Raw genomic sequence first — 17,217 nt, forward strand, 5'->3', positions numbered from 1 at the left:
AACAGAGTTCCCGTCTGTACATGAATAGCTGGCAGGTCCTCGGCTCCTCCAAGCAGGACCAGGAATGTCTCACCTGCGGCCGAAGTCATGTGGGTATTCAGATCCCTGTGTGAAATACCCGTTCCCAGGGTTTCTGCAAAGTTTGCACAGCACAGCTGGCTCGCTGCCCACCCGGTGCTGTCAGGGGATCAAAATCACCGTCAGAAGCAGCTGGATGACCTCTGCACCCTGCAGAGGTGAAAAAAAGCAGATTGGTTCAACTGTTTTGCCTAGTTTTTGAGTGCCTGTAGCAGGATCCCTCACTCTGAGTAAGGTGATAGCTCCACAATCAGTACATCAGAGAAGCAGAAAAGACATAAAAATGAGAGGGGAGATGTTTAAACATAGAGGAGAGGGGGAGGATAGAAGGGTATCCTCAAAGCAGCTCCACCCTGGAATTTAAGAGCCTTTCCCAGACCTATCAGTTAGATGTTCCCTCTGTTACAGCCTGAAAACCTTTCCTGAAGGGAAATACTGACATTTTTTCTTTTAAAAACAAAACAAAACAAAACAAAAAAAACAAAGCAAAACAAAACCAAAAAAACCACAAGCAAACACCACAACAGAAGAGTGGTTCACTAATTGCTTGAGAGGTACAAATGAAGGAGGAGATGATATCCTCTCCACTACACAACAGCTCAGTGATTAGAGCCCTCGCTCAACATATGGGAGACCCAGATTCAATTAATTTCTCAGCCTCCAAGGTTTCCAACCTGCATCTCTCACGAGGGCAGCTGAACTGTCAAATTATAGGCAATCTGCAGTAGGAGGGAGCAATGTACTCATCAGGCTGCACTGGAGCTGTTCCACTGGCCATTGAAAGGTGACTCAGTGGGCCAGGGAGAAACAGCAAAAAGGGTCAGGTTCACCCAGCGCAGTGCTGGGGTCTCCGACTGAGAGCACGTGCCAGTTTTGCCCTCTTCTGGGGTTATTTACGTGGCTTTTCCAACGGGTGTTTGGTTTCCTACTGCAACATCTGCCCGATGGAGCGGTGCTGATGTGGCTTTGAACTCATCCAACTTCTGTGGGTTAATAATCATCATGTAGTCAGCAAAACCTCGTTTTCTTGTTCCTGCAGTATCTGAGGTTTGAGGGAGGTCTTGCACAGGCCCCGTCCGGCTCATCTTCACTTGCATGCAGGCAGCTACAGCAGGGCTCTACAGGTGTCTACCCAAAAGCTGCTCCTTACCTCGCCGTAAGAAATGCAGCCTCAAGCAGCAGCACTGGGAGAGGTGTGATATTTGCGATAAGTTATTTAGATTCTATATTTACTCTACCTTTCTCATTCATTTAAGTCCAAGGACTTTAGTGAGCATACACAGGCATGCAAGGAATTAACAGACATACGTAGGTATTGTATAGGTGCTGCTAAACTATAGACAAGAACACGCAGTGAGTGGGAGATCAGATCATATGAAATTACATCACAAAAATTTTAATAATGGATTCCTAAAAATGTGTTTCTACAGTGCATTTCACTTCAGGAAAATGTATTCAGACTTGTAGAAATTAAGTTCAAAGCACGACTACTCTCATTCTGTTGCATTTTTTGTTTGCTCTGCCATCACTTTATCCAGGTAACTGAGTGTCTAAGGCACATCATAATAATTTTTCTTCTTTTTTGTTTATTCACTGAGCTTTGTCTCCTGAAGTGGGGTTTAATAATTTTTCTTCTTTATTCACTGAGCTTTGTTTCCTGAAGCAGAGTTGATCAAATTGTAGGAGGACCAATCTGCTGGGCTTTGTGAGCTGCTTTAGGAGGCCACTGGGGGGAAAAAAAAAAAAAGAAAAAAGTTATTTACACATTACTGCATCAATCAACAATCAAAAAGAAGGGACATTATAAATACTAAGTGACATTACAAGTGTAGTCTATCTTTAATTCTTAAATAAACAACACCACACAGAAAGATCTATGGATTCTTTAAAGATTAGTCATGAAATTAAAACTTAAAAAAGATAAATAGTATTTAAGTAACACGTAAAAGGCTAGGTGTGATATATTTGAGTCTCCTAAGTTTTTCAGCCCTTCACCAACTCATTTCTAAAGTGAGTCAGGTAACAACTGTATTAGAAGGAAAGTAAATGCGTGGAAAAATGACACAGGCTGTAAACTCAATATGGAGAGTGGGAGGGGAAGAAAATTAATTTTCCCAGTTACTGTTTCGTTAATCATAATATTATTGTTGGCTAATTCTGCCTCCCCTTCCCTCTTATATCTAAAGATCTTCCACTGCTGGATGATGGCTGTACTATATATTTTTTATAGTCTTGAAAAATGACTTCCTTTTCTTTTTAAAGTCATGAATTATGGAAGTGTTGCACTTAATTCCCCTATTTTTAAAGGTCATTTAGTTATTAGGAGTCTATTAAAAACAGTAGGAGACAATTAAACATGGTTACTATCCTTAATTCTCTTGTTTTATTTTCTTTAATAAATAATATTTTCAATTATTAAAATAATCTAGTGCTTTTCTTTGTTTTGGGGGAAGGCCTGGATACAAATTATTGCTTGACTGTCTCTGTGCAGTACCAAAGGCAGCAGATAAACCTCCTGTTCTGTTGTGGGAACAGTACACACGGTCCTGCGGAGTCTTCTGAATGCTGTCTCCCAAACACTGCTGTTCTTCAGTAGTGGAAGAACACAGAGAGGATTAATTTCCTCTGAACTGCTTACTTTGCCTTAGTGGCTAAACAATGCATTTAGGCTGAGTCCTTGGTGCAAAGTGTGAACTTAGTGAACTCATTTTAAGCAACACGGTCCTCTCGGTGACATTTGGTTCTCTACCTGTTGTTTGACCCACATTTTCCTTAGTTGCACGTTTCCTCTTTAAAGTTCTGGGTCTAAGATCTTCCAGCTACTTGGCCCCTAAATAGTAAGCAAGGAGACCACTCACAAGGAAATCAAATAATACTTCTTCGCCAGCCCATCTGATAATATGAACCTGCGATCTTGGTATGCTTCTTAAGGAAGGAATGACTTTTGTGTGAGAGCATTGACTTCTTAGTTTGGATGGTAAATGTTTTCCTGAAGTCGCTACTGAACAAACAGCAAGTCAAAGACCTACAATCAACCTGGTCATCTTGTAGTTAGTCCAGCAAGCTATTTATAATGTAATGCTCCCAGATTTGCTGCTGCAATAGAAGGAAGAGCAACACTCCACCGTGATCGCAGAATCCATCAAACGGTCTTTTGGGAAGGTGGAGGGGGGATGTTTTAGAAGCATTGGCTTTGAAAGTACTTTCAAAGGATTTTAAAAATCTTTCTCTGAAAGCTGTATTTTGACAACTCTGTTGAGCAAAACATTGTGAAATACTTGGTTTAGTTCCTTGTGAAGTGGTTGGGAGGATGGATTGTTACCTTGCTGCTTTTATTTCAAGAACTACTGTTTCTTGGCTTGGTTCCTTGCAAAAAATTGGGCCTGTTTCTAAAGTCACCTCTATTTTATATGGCTGTGATTTATTTTGCTTTGATGGAGTCACTTCAGGTTTTCCCAGTGTAAAGGAAAACAGAATTCGTTTAAAGCAAGAAAAGGCTATTAAAGCTGAAACAACAAAAATGGGTCTGTCTCTTCCTTTTTGATATATGTTCCAGAAGACTGAAGAGCACAAGACTTTATTTACTAAAGAACTCTTGCCCCGCTACTTTTATACTTCATCCACCTGAACGTACCTTAAGTCTCTTATGCAAGTTAAACCATGCCCCTGGCCATGACAAAAATCACTTCAGTACAGCCCTCATTCCTATTGCTGTTAGCAGCCGCCCAAACCTATCACCTCTGTCCTCAACCAGAAACACTTTGAAGCAAGCACTCTATCTACAGTTAGCTCCAACTGTCTTGAGAAATTAATCTCTGCGGGTGTCTCCAGTGGGCGTTCCCAATAAAGTGAAGTTAGTCTTGGCTACGGGAACAATGTTGGGGGTTGGAAAATGCTTGGTGGAATTAACCATAAATTAACATTGTGCATCTTGATGTTTGGGTTCAAGTACAATTAGTTTGGGGGTCTTGGATTACTGCTTGCTAAATAATCTGTCTGCTGCAGGGAGCAGAAACACAAGAGTTCCACTAGAGCAGAAGAGTTTGTGGTTCCAGTGGAGATGCAGATGGAGGGTGGCTGGGGTCTTCAAGAAGGGTGCAAGAGGAGATGGCAGGCATTTCCCTCACTTTGCTTGTAGCAAGTAACCAGTGGAGCTCAATGAATAACTTGCATTATGTACTTGGAACTTTTAATATGTCCATAGAAATTCATGCATCTTCTCCAGTGTTTTTGCTGTTTCATACTGTGTTTTTTCCCCACACAGTTTGCTTTGTAGAACTAGCATCAATGGGATAAGTGTGTCAAAAAGTGAAAGAGATTTGATTTTCTCCAACCAGTACATAGTTTTGACCTCTTCTTGACTTTTGTTTTCCACGTTTGAAGATTCATACCTTCAACACATGGTTGATCACTGAACTTCCCTTTCACTACCACTATTTGAAAATCTCAGAAAAAAATCACTTCCTGACTTGCACATGACTTGACCGTTGGTATATCAACATGCATGGTTACAGAAAGAGACACAGGCTTCTCCATGCAGGATCAAGATCGAGTACGGAAGCTTAGTCATCAGCATGACCACCACCTCCAGCAGAGCCCGACACTAACGCAGCTGCATGTTTTCTGCAGGAGCTGGGTCATGTCCAGCTATTTCAAGCGATCACACAAGGAAATGTTCTCCACATGCACCTCAGCTACCCAGTTATCTCATTCTCCAAGAATCAGTCCCTGATGTTTTTGCTGATAAATAGTAATCGCATTTAGCTTCATGGTCTCACCTGCACAAATACCTTTGCTGTGAGGCATGGAGGAGGTCCTTTCAGAAGTACCAAAACTGACTGAGAGACTTTTTAAATGTGGATCTCATCAGGCCTGAGCAGAAGCTTTGCTTCTGATACCAGAACTTTTTTCCTACATGGCTATTCTAATATTTTTGCTACAACATAAAGTGTAATGATCAGTAATCCGTCATTACAGCAACACATGAAATAGATAGTAGCGATTTCTGCTAAAGGCTTATGTGGTCTGGCAAGTGGTCTAGACACTATGATTTAGCATACCTCAATTCTGTTTGTGATTTTACTGTTCATCTTAACTGTGTGTAATTGTTGTGCCTCTCTTCCTTTGCCTCTGAAAATGGAAAACCAGTAATGAGCTCTTGACATCTCTGTAAGAGTTACTGTGTCTGTCTAAACAGAATTTTCTATATAATATATCCATCTATGTATCTCTTAATATTTAGACATATATTAGCACTGTTTGTTTCAAGCACCGGATTTTCATCTTAAAAAATGAAATGCTGTAGCACAACCACAAGTAGACACATCCATTTTAATAAGAACAATATTTGGTTGGAAGCATTGAGAGAAAGAACAAATTCCCTTTCACTAGGTCTGTGTTAAAGCAGCTAAGGCTTTCATCCAAAACATGCCTCTTAAACCTATGAATTAAACTTTATGGGTTTGAACATATTCCTCTCACATTATTATGCTTCTTTCTTTGTCAAACATCAGGGAAGACAAATCTACCAAAGCCAAGCGGGGAAAGCAGACTGGCTTTCTGCCCCCTCCAACTGTAACATTTTCTGCGCTCATATCCTGTTTCTCTGACCTTTATTAAACAATTTGTGAGCACGACCCGGTCCCACTGTCGTCAGCGTTAAAGCGTCTACTTACTGCAGCACAGCCAGGATTTTCACCCTGGTGTGTTGCTCCGCATGAGGATGGAAAATGCTCTCTGCTGGCACGAAGTCCAAAAGTCCTCTGGGCAGCCGGACGCTGTTTGCTGCACGAGCGTGAAGCACCTCGCACGGGTCTGCAGCAGGGCTTTTCTTCTCATCTTGGCAGATTGCACAACCTTATTAAAGTCAGTAAGTGTCAAGTTTTGAGCTATGGGCTAGACAATGTTGCCCAATAACCACAATTATAGTTTCCAAAATCTGTTGTTCCTCATTTGTAAATCGCAGTGATTCCTGTTAAGTGACACCATGCATGCCTGCACAGCTTGGTGGAGAACCACCTCTGGGCAGTATGTCCAGGACAGCCTGTCTCTTTGTGGCCTCTGGAGAACAGTTGATCCTAATACACTGGGAGAATGAATCACTCCCCTTTTGACACATGCTTTTACAACAGGTTTGGGGGTTGGATTGTCAAAAATTCAAGTGTGCGTTTCCCCGTGGTGCCCCTGCCCAAGGTGGGCACGTTGGCTTCAAAACTTGAAGCCAACAGAGAGGAAGGGCAGAGCCCACGCACGAGGGGCTTACCAGCCAAGGCCAGACCTGTACCCCTCAAGACTCGTTAGCCAAGGTTGGCTGTTTCTCTTAGGAGATGCACCATTGTGTGTGTGTAGCCCACCAGCCAGGGGAGGCGGGTGTCAATGCGACCCACAGAAAGGCCGGGTGGTGGCAGACATAAATAGAGCTGTCCTGGGGAGGAATCCCAAGGCTCCCACCCACCCTATCCACCCAGACCACATTTGTCTCCCAGCACAATCCTGTGCTCCCTCCCCTCCGGCAGCAGCTGCAGTCCCCACGCTCCTCCGAGGTTGATGGAGCGAGCAGACTGCATGAAGACATCCATGCCGCTCTACGGCCGGCTGCTCGGAGGCACCCTGCCACCGGAGGTGGAGACCATCCCATCCCCAACGTCTTAGCATCTCGCTGCAAGCCAGAGAGGCTCCGGCAGTGTGGGAATTGTGCGCTTCCAAAAATAAACCAGAAAGATCTAAGAAACTGCGTATCAAAGCAGCATTCCAGGCCCAGATACTTGTGCGTCCGGCCCCAAAGCATAGCACGGAGAGAAGGGTGTGGAGTTGCTTTGACCACCTGTCCCTGGAGAAGATCAAGACATATGATGATGGCTTATGCCAGCTGTTGTTTTCCCTCTCTGCTGCTGGTTGAATATCCCCACGTCTCGACTTCGCTAACCTCAGACTGCCGCTGTTGTGCTACTGCCCTCGTTATTTCTCACCCTTCGCAAGCTCACAAAAAAAAAAAAAAAACCAAAAAACCACGGTGCTCTTATTAGGCGCTGAATTCCTCCAAGTATTACATCTCTGACATAAATACTTCTCCTTCATTCCCCTGTTCCCGTTACTTTGAGTCTTTGCAGATATAAAAGGCTGGCAATAGAAAGGCAGAGAGGTGGAGGTGGGGAAGCGAAGGCGAATAAAAAGAGGATCACATAGTCTTTCTGTTTCTTATCCCTCACTTTATACTTTCTGAAACGTGTCACATCTGAAAAGCATTTTGCTTAACTCCTGTGACTGCTAGAGCATTGTACCGCTGCCGCGCTCGCCTCGCTATGGGGGATTTTTTTTTCTGTATATCACAACAAAATTCTTACAAATATTGAGGGAAAGGAAAGCTGGAAACGAACTTGTAGTCAGAATTTGTTTAAAACATAGCAGCTGCTGTCACTGCTGGTGTGCTCGAGCCCCAGCTTTCGATAAGCTCTTTGATACTGCGCTGAGGTAATCCAACCACTTTGATGCAGCATTATGGTGATCAGGCTCTTAGATACCATTATTAAAATGATCTAAGCTTTCCTAACACTTCACAGAGCAGTGGCCAGAGCCCCGAGTTCAGCACCAGGTTACTCCAGGTGCTCAGATAGTATACCGAAGCAATTCAAGGTCTCAGCGTAGTTGAAATCCTCTTGTGATGCGCTGAAATAACCCACTTTCTTCCCCCTTGAAGTGCTTTGGCAGCGTATTGATCTGGTGCAAATTGTTTAACCCCACTACAACACGGTGATGCAAACCTCCTGTTGCCAAACTCTCTGATACCCGGTTGCAAAGGTCTCGGATTTTTTGTAATCGCCTGAGGACAGTCAAATACTTGAAAGCATTTGTTATTTTGCATGCTTGACAAATATATTCTCATAATACACGACAGATGCCAATACTCTGCAGTACTATTTTTAAAGGACTGATTAAAAATTGCTTTCGTTTAAAAACATGTTGAACATGAAAACTGTCCATCTAAAATAAGACTCAGCAGTCATCGTCCCACTGATTGTGCCTAAGTTTACAAATCACATCAGCCAGATAGCTGAAGCAGGAGGAAAGCCTGAGGCTTGCCACATAGCTCTGCTGAAGTTCAGGAGCCAAAGTGGGCTACAGGTCCCCCCCCCCTTTTTCTTTTTTTTTTTTGTTCTCTAGAGCAGATTGAAAACTGCTTCCATTTCTATATTGTTTTATGCTTTTTTCTTCATTCCAAAATGTGATTACAGCTGAAGCAATGCTCTCCCAATGCGCAATGCTGGGATGCTGGGCGCTCTCTCTGCTTTACGTGATGGACGTAACCAGTTTACAAGGACAGCCCTTGGATCGGCTCCTTGGCTGGCGAGAACAGGTGATGTGGTGCTTCCCTGAGTCACACAGCTTCCTAACCTAATACCCAAGATCTAAAAAGCACAGCCAAGTACGAACTAATTGATTTACAGATGTACCGAAATCATTCTGCTTCACCCCAGTGTATAGAAGTTGAGTGGTTGAATTTCAGCCACAGTTCACATGCGCAAGTGCACACCTCTTTGATGTGCACGGTCCTGTCAATTACACAGATCTGCTGATGGACGTCTGTTCACAGGACTGAACTGGCTCCTGCAATTCATTTTAAAAACTACATCACCACTCGCTTAATTGGTCTCAGTATCTTCAAAGTAAATACATTGTGATGTACACTTTTCATGTACAAAATACCCTTTGGAAGATGAGGCTGCCTTTCAGATAGCTCATTCCAGCTTTTTAAAACACACCTTATATTGTGGTTGTTTATATCTTAGTCACAGAAATAAATCTTGTTCTTGATTCTGTCCACCTTCTAGAAATACAGCTGTTTACCTTCTTTCTTTTTTTTTTTCTTTTTTTTTTTTTTTCATTTTCTCATGATCCTTTCATATACAGAAACTCATTTAAAGGGTTTTGAAGTTTTGAGCTGTGGAGTTGCATTGTTCTAGACACTGTCATCCAGCAAAGTAGAGAGGCTGCTCTTACTTCACAACAACCCTTATTGTGGAAAGGAGGGGAAAGACCAGCAAACATCCTCCGACTCATTTCCTGACAAGCGTAAATGATAATCAGAATTATCTAGTTTTCTGCAGGAAAGGAAGGAAGAGACCCCTTGGCACCCTTTTTTGTGGAAGCAATATCTTGGTTTTCTTCTTTCCAGAGAACACATGCCTGCCTTGACTGAGACCCAGTTTTTTCCACATTCCCTGTCTTATCAGTGTTAACACTTTTGGTCTATCCTAATATCAAAACCAATTTTCTGCTTGCAGTTTCAGCATTAGTTTCCCTTATACTACCTTGGTCTGTGCTGTTCAGCCGCTGTGTGTGCTAAGGCTGTCTCTTTCAGCATTTATTACTAGTTCCTCTTAGACTTAGCCAAAATATTTAAACAATTAAAAGTTGTGATAAACTTTAAATCTATGACTGCCCAGCACCAACTGTGATGTTAACCAGAGTTAGAGAAATATTGGCAAATATAGTAACATTCACGAATAGAAAGAACCTGAATTACAGAACTTACTTCTGGAAGAAAAAACAAGTATTTTAGTCAATCAGTTTTAAAATTGCATTTCTTTAGTTTGGATCTTCCCTTATAATCTCTTTGCACACAGACAGAGAACTCGGAAACAAAAATAGCTATTAGCAGGACCTGTGTCAGAAAGAAAAGTGCTTGGGATGTGCTGAGATATTAACTGGGCTATGCAACTTCTGCAAAACTCTACGCGGGTTCTGTGGCAAATAAACGTTCAACTGCATATTTGCGTATGCACTTAGGTTTTGTGGGAGAACACGTATTTTTGCAAGAGCACCCATTTTTGAAGATGATCTGGGTAACAGAATAGAGGTTGTCAGCTTTTCTGTTTGATTTGTTCTATCTTCTGTGATCATCAACATGATCGGTTAGCTAGAAGCACCTAGGAATTTATTTAAATGAGCATAAATGCTCTACCCCTTTTGCCAAAGAAATTGCAAAGCAGTGGAGTTGTAGGTGGCTCTGCTATCTTTAAACATTTCTAGAGCACAGAAACACACACCGATATATACCCTGACAAGTCACACATTTCTCCCATCCATCTATAATCCTGTTATTCTATCAATCAACCATTTCTGCTTCCCCTCCCCCCTCCCCCCCCGTCCCCCGTCCCTTCATTTATGAAAGTGATTATATTGTAGCTGGAAAAACAGGGGAACTTTGAAAGTTTGTTAAGAAACTAGAATAAACTGCATTTGAAAATCTGGGAAAGTCAGGAGAACGTGCAACATATTTTCCCTTGATAAAATTGTGAAAAGCACAAAAGTACTCTTGAGACATATGTGTTTCCTTCTGCTGAGTGACAGCCTTAAGGACAGTACATGTGAGAGAGAAGTTTTAGAGGTAAAAATATTTTTTATTTTAACTGAGCAGCAGAGAATCAGGGGTGTTTGAAGCACATGTAAATTGGTAGTACTGTCTTTGTCTTCCTATATTATTTTTCTCCTTTCTATCTCCTGTGCACTGGTGGATTTTGCCCTTGGTCTGATTGTCGGTTCAGAGCCCTGAACCACTCTCAGAGCAGAATTAGAGGTATAAGGCACAGGATTTTGAGGAATCATAATAAAGACTAAAACCTGTGTGAAAGAATCTTCTAGAGATCCAAGAATATTTTATATCTGTTAATTGTCCCCTCTACAAGTGCCCTCAAAACACACATTTAGCATCAATCACTTCCACCGGCAGCATCGCATAGATGAGAATTGTATACTTACAAATCTGGATTTTCATGGCAGCAATGCATTTTTCAAATCTAATTAATAATTCCCCAGAGTAAAACCAGTAAAATATATAACATTTTGCTTGCATGTGATTTAAACGAAAAGGAAGAATAAGGCTTATGAGAAGAATTCAGTGGAGATGGTGGAGGTGATTTCCTCTCTCACACCTCTGGTTTGGGTGAGCGCCCATGTGGTGGAAGGAGAGGAGCACTGCCTCAATGGTGGTACTGACAGAAGAAAAAGGTCTGTCAAAGGTGATTTTGACTGAGTGAGAAGATGTAGTAATGAAATCTAAAGGAGGCTAGCAGGTGTCAAATGTTGCTGGTGGTCTTAAGGAGAGCAGAGCTTGAGCTTGGTGGGTTTGTCAGAAAACTTTGTGAAAGTTATTGCAGATGATAAATGTTAGATTTTGTAGGAATTCTGGAAGGAAGTTGAGTCGAAAATTAATGTTCGTATTTATTTAAATATTTGTGTACATGGCACAATTAGACGAAAGGAAGAAAGGGGCATTAAGCATGGAATTTGTGGCTCAAGTTCTTGAAAAATGATCAGAGAAAAAGCATTTTCATTGGAAAGAGAATAAGTCAGGTTAAAGCTATAGAAAAGGAAGAAATAAGAAGAAAAGACTGGATGGGGTGCAGAAGACTGAGGTGCCTGGTTTATGAATGCAAACAGGAGATTTCCAAAAGGTTAATTGGCCTGAACTAAGAATAATGAGGGCAGGAGGGAGAAGATGGTGGATTCGAGAAAGACTTTTGAACAGGCAGGCAGGGAATTGTGGCACACACATAAAAGCCTTCAACCAAAGTTGGATATAGAGGATTAAGGGATTTATTGTTATGCAGTTCTTGTTGTCGATAATACTTTGATATTTATTTATTGGAAGAACTTTGTTGAACTGAAAATTGGCATTTTGGATTCACTGTGATATAGTGGCAGAGCAGATGACATGAACAGAGTTTCATTTTTGAGTGCAAATAACCACTTGCTAATAAACATTTCCAAATTTGACTGCAGCACTGTAGAATTCAAAAACTGTAATTGAAATTATTTGTGCAGAAATTATCCTAAAATGATCCAAAGGTTCTTTGAAAATTAATCTCAGTGTTTCTGGCACTGTAAAGCACTCATCCATTGTTACCCTGTTCAACATTGTTACTCTGTTCAGAAGAGCTCTGCTTAAAGAGAAATGTGAATGCTTTGTACTATCCAGAGACAACAAATTAAATTCTTACATAGATATAAATAAAATTACAGAACGGAAAATTTTGTTAGCAATTCTAGAAATTATATTTACAATTTCCAAAACCTTTTCAGGAGTCTTAGTTGGCTGTTTTCCACCCTCCAGCCTCAAAGCAAAAAGATTAAAGCAAATGGTTCAGAAACAAATAGAAAAAGGTTTTGAGGTAGTAACCAAAACCAGGCTACAAAAGGTCTCAGAGCAGCTTTATCTGCTGGTGGGTACTTGCTCAGTTCAGTAGTCACATGATTCACACATTGGTTCATGTTTTTTTCCAGAAATAGAATCAATAGAGAACAGACAAACCCACAGTTGCCAGTTTGTACAGTCTTGTGGTTTTTCTTGAGGGCTCCAGGCTTGCACAGGTCTACCAGATAATGAAGACAAACTATTTCAGTTCCTGCATGTCCATATGCTGCTCTACTGGGTTCTAGTTATCAAATAAAAGCACAGAAAAATAACTGGTGGTTAAAACTGTCTTGCTAAAGTTTACATCAAGGAAAAAAATATTATTTAAAAGCTACCTTCACATTTTCAGCAATAGTCTATTTGCCATGTACTTCATTAATCACTTGTACTTTGCGTTAAAAGCCTTCTAACAGAAAGTCAATATGTTTAAGCCTTGATGAAAGCATATCATAGCGTTAGATGTATAGCAGAAAATATTACATACCAAGTCCTTTGCATTATGCACAGGAATCTGCACCTTCCCTGACTACGGACTCTACTAAGAGGATGCTTGACCTTTTCAGCAGTTTTCTTAAACTTATATGACAAGCAATTTTGAACTCTTGAATATGTGTAGCACTTCCACTAAATGAAATATTGTATTTAGGTAAGCAGCAAGCAGAAAATTTAACATATGGATGTTTAGACACAAGAGAATGTTTTTCATGAACATCAGCATTAAAAAAAAACCAAAACAAAACAAAAAAAAAGATTCCCAAAAGCAATGAGACCTGATGAGATTGCAGATACAGAGAAAGTAATAATTTTGTGCTTCTAACCCCTGACTCCTGCAACTATTTTCAGGAACCTGGGCATGCACTGTCTTAATGCTCTTTGAAAGATGAAGGAAAAAATACCACCAGTGTTATTCAAAGGCAAGAGAAGCTGTCCTCATATTTTTTTAAACAAAACTCTTAACTAAGTTTTCTCTGAGTTTAATGCACTTTTAGCACCCAGCAATGTGAGGAAGGACAAAGCATAGAGCACACGGAAAAGAGATGGAAATTTTCTTGCTTCCAGAGAGTTGGTTCATAACGACCCCAAAGCCTTCGGCGACTTGTGGAGTGACTCTGCTTAGGGCTCTGCATCAGACTGAAATGCACTTTTGCCTTCATATATTTCCAGCATTCCAGCTGCATGATCACATTCATTTGTGAGCAGGTACTGAAGGAGCAGCACACAAAACACTCTGTGTTTATAGCCACACTACGTGGTCTTCTAGCACGTGTTGTAAATGGTCTCGTACCACCTACTTCTGATTCTCTGCAAATCTTACATATATTTTAACAAGCAGACTGGTCCAGCACGGTATAAAAACCAGGAAAAAGGATGCTATTATGATTAAGTATGAATTGTAAAGAGACTGCATGAAATATTTCCTGTGATCTGGCATTACAGACTCAGCCATCCGGTGAGCTATATGTTCCTTCCTTTTCAGAGCCCAGTTCTGCAAGTTGCTGAGCATTAAAGTGTCCGCTCATTTCAATGAAAGCTGAAAGACTCCTCACTAGCTCCCAGCATTAGGCTTAAGGACTGAGTTCAGCATCAGGATCCCTGCTAAAATGTTATTCAAGGGTAAGGAAGTTTCAAATCCTTGAGTACACTTAGGTAGGTATCTCCTGTTTAATTGATTTGAAGAATAGGTAGGCTCCGGGGCTCAGTGCTTTAATTGCTGCAACCTTAAGTTATATTGTGTGGAAGGATGCTCTTAAAGATGAGGGTTAAAGATGAAGACTCATAAAGTAAGAGCTGTTCAGACCTCCTGTTTTTTGAGATACTGGTGTGCCTCTTTTCCATGTCCTTGCAGCCTGGGCTGGTGCAGCTTGAGGCATTCAGGACGAGCTTAAAAAATTCTCTGCTCACAGTATTTCCAAATCAGATGGAAAAAGAAAATAACAGGCAACTTTCTAAAGGGCTGAAAGCCTCTCCCACTCCAGAGGTCTGGATGGGCTTTGGCAAGCAGTGAGGCTTTTGAGTGGTTACCCAAAGCGACAGCCAGACCTTCTCCCTGTTGCCGCATGGATCCATTTCAGGGAAAATTCAGCTCTGCCTGTGCGAGGCCCTGAGTGGAAAATGTCTGAAAGCGACATGATGCTCTGAGTAAGCGCTGCAGCCTGCAGAGGAGAGTGGAGAGGGGGAGACGGTGTGCAGGCAGCCCGTGCCCTCCCCTGGAGCTGGTGGTACCCAGGAGTCCCCCACAGTGTTCCTCCTGCAAGCTTTTGGCAGCCCCTTTTCTTCCCCCGCTGCTACCATCAGGGATTGATTGCCCCCTGAGCCCGTGGTCCCCGTTGAGGACCTTGCCACCTCCCTGCCCCAGGGAACAGCCAAACCACACCGCAACAAAGTGCCAGAACCTTTCACGTGGACAGTTGTAAAGGTCTGGGACTTTGTTTTGCAGTTTTGGGGCGTTCTTTTCTTCTGTTCTTACTGTGTTTTAGTCTTGGCCAAAAACATGCCTCTTCCCCTCGTTATTAATTGAGAAACGGTCTTCAGGTACGAATTCAGTCTGACTGATAAGAAGGAAATTTCAACTTTATGTTACGTGGAGTACCTTTACAAAGATGTGTAGGCGGCAACACCAAGGAGTTTGGGCAATGTTAAAGTAACATTTTCAGTTTTCTGACAGAGCAGTTGTGATTTCCTGTTCTATGGGAATGCCAAACTCTGGATTTTCATTTCAATTCATAATTTTAAAGTCAACATTTCCAAAATGTTCCACACAGCAGAAAAATACTTTAATAAATACAGCTGCAAAATACCGTGCTACCACCAGTTTCTGAAAAAAAAAAAAAAAAAGAAAAAAAAAGATATATGCCTAAAACATATTGTCCCATCACATTAGTTAAAATGCAGTGATATATTTTAATGCACAGTTATTGAGATAACTCTGTTGATCAGCAGATTCTATTTGCACCTCTCTTTTATTCCTCTTTGTATACAATTGATTTGTGATCACTGAAAGCAAGATCAGAGCTTGCTAATATGTACTGTAGCTCACAGGTTCACTGGGAAGTATTTATTTCTTAATCATGTATCTCTTAGATTAATTGTTTGGGATGATCAAAGGCTCAGCAGGTGGTGGGGATGATTTAGAAACCACAAAATTGGTGTTATCTTTCTGATTGACATCCTATTAGTGCAGCATATATTTCCTGTTTGTCAGGAATGTAAAGTCTGAACATTCGGTAATAATATCTAGTAATATTTTGGAAAGGGAAACCATTGGCTGGCTGCATTTTAACAAGATGAAAAATCTTTTGATTTCCTTCTGTCAGGTTTGAAACAGAAGCTGAGCACATGTAGCCCAACCTTTCCCGAGAAAAAGAAAAACTAGCAACAAGGCACCTGCTGCTGCTTTTTCTTGCTCGCCCTGAGCCACAATCCCTCTCTTAGCATTGCCTCTTAAAAGCGACCAAGCCTGCAAGGTTTTAGAAAGATGCAAAATACTCCTCAAAATAAAATAAAAGGAGAGAACAGCTGCTTTAAGACAGGGTTGAGGCACAAATACGTAAAGCCTGTCCTGAGACCTTCTTTCTTTCACCTACCTCAGGATGCACTTCTCTCCTCCATTTTGGGTCAGGTTTTTCAAGATCGCACCCCTTCTCGTGAAAAGAGTAATTCCACCCTCGGGAGAAAACTCGGGTCGCAGCCGCTCGAGCTTCTTCCTGAAGCACTAGAAATTCTGGCATTTTTCTTCCTTTGTTTCCCAAAAACTCAGCTAGCTCAGGACATGCTTTAGGGTGGTTTTTTTTTTTCAAGCCATTTTCTCCTCTTTTTTTTTTTTTTTAGAATAAAACCTTAGCTCATCACATTTTCATCCCATGCTCAGTCTGAAAAAATACATTTTTTTTTTTTTTACTTTTTGTGATAGGGAAGCGTGAGATACATTTGTGGGATAAAAATGGGAATGAAAAGAGAAACAAAGAGAAGAAAATAAAGTAGCTGAACAGTCTGAGTGAAGGCACAGAGAAAGCAAAACTAGAAACTCAATGAACCTGGCGTTTCTCAGCCTCTTGTTTTCGATCAGCTCCCTCTCTGGGGAGAGGCCTTACTGTAATAACAGCTTTGACCTCTTTCTCTTAGTAAACAATTTGCCTTAGACTTAGAAATATACATTTTCACTGTCAAAAGCAGAACAAGCCACCCCAGGGCGTGTACAGGTCCATAGCTAGGAACTTCTGAAAAGGAAAAAAAAAAAAAGCCAAATTTCCAGGTGACATGATACATCTTCTCCCACAGCATGGGAGGATGACCAAAAGGAGACCACACCAAGCCGTGGGAGAACTGATCACAGGGCAGCACCTGGTTCTGCACCTTCTGCAACGAGGTCCTGCAAACAGCCTTCCTCAGCCTCTCTTCATCCTGCCACACCACGGCAATGTGCTTCACCTGCCACCAGATCCCTTCCCTGGGTAAAAAGGGGTAGCTCTCCAGACGTGGTTCCCCAAGGAAGCCTGTGCCTTGCCAACTGGATTCAGTACAGGAGACATCTCAGGGACACCTGGGGGGAGTCAAGGTGTGCAGGAAGGCTCCACGTTTTGCAGAACTGGGTCCCCCACAGATGAGCTGTTCCTAAGCACAGCTGTCGAAAAGTGACATCAATGTTGAAAAATTGTAGTGGTGACTTTTTGGACAAGAAGCTGCCGTTATGTTTTAGTACCTGCCCTCTAAATGACACCTTTTGCTTAATATTTCCAAACCATAGCAGAAATAATAAAGCTCTCTCCCTTACAGTTTATTGCAGCTGCTAACCAGCATCCCAAATTAACTCAGAGATGCTGTTTTGCTTTTATCCGGGTTTGACAAAAAGACGCTAGGAAATAGCACCATCCAAATCTTCTGCGCTGATTATTTTAGGTGCACTTTAATTAGAACCTTGTTTTTTAAGACTGTAATGTTCCTCCCTA

Source organism: Charadrius vociferus, unplaced genomic scaffold (genome assembly GCF_000708025.1).
Source record: "Charadrius vociferus isolate BGI_N301 unplaced genomic scaffold, ASM70802v2 scaffold244, whole genome shotgun sequence".
Classification (NCBI taxonomy): domain Eukaryota; kingdom Metazoa; phylum Chordata; class Aves; order Charadriiformes; family Charadriidae; genus Charadrius; species Charadrius vociferus.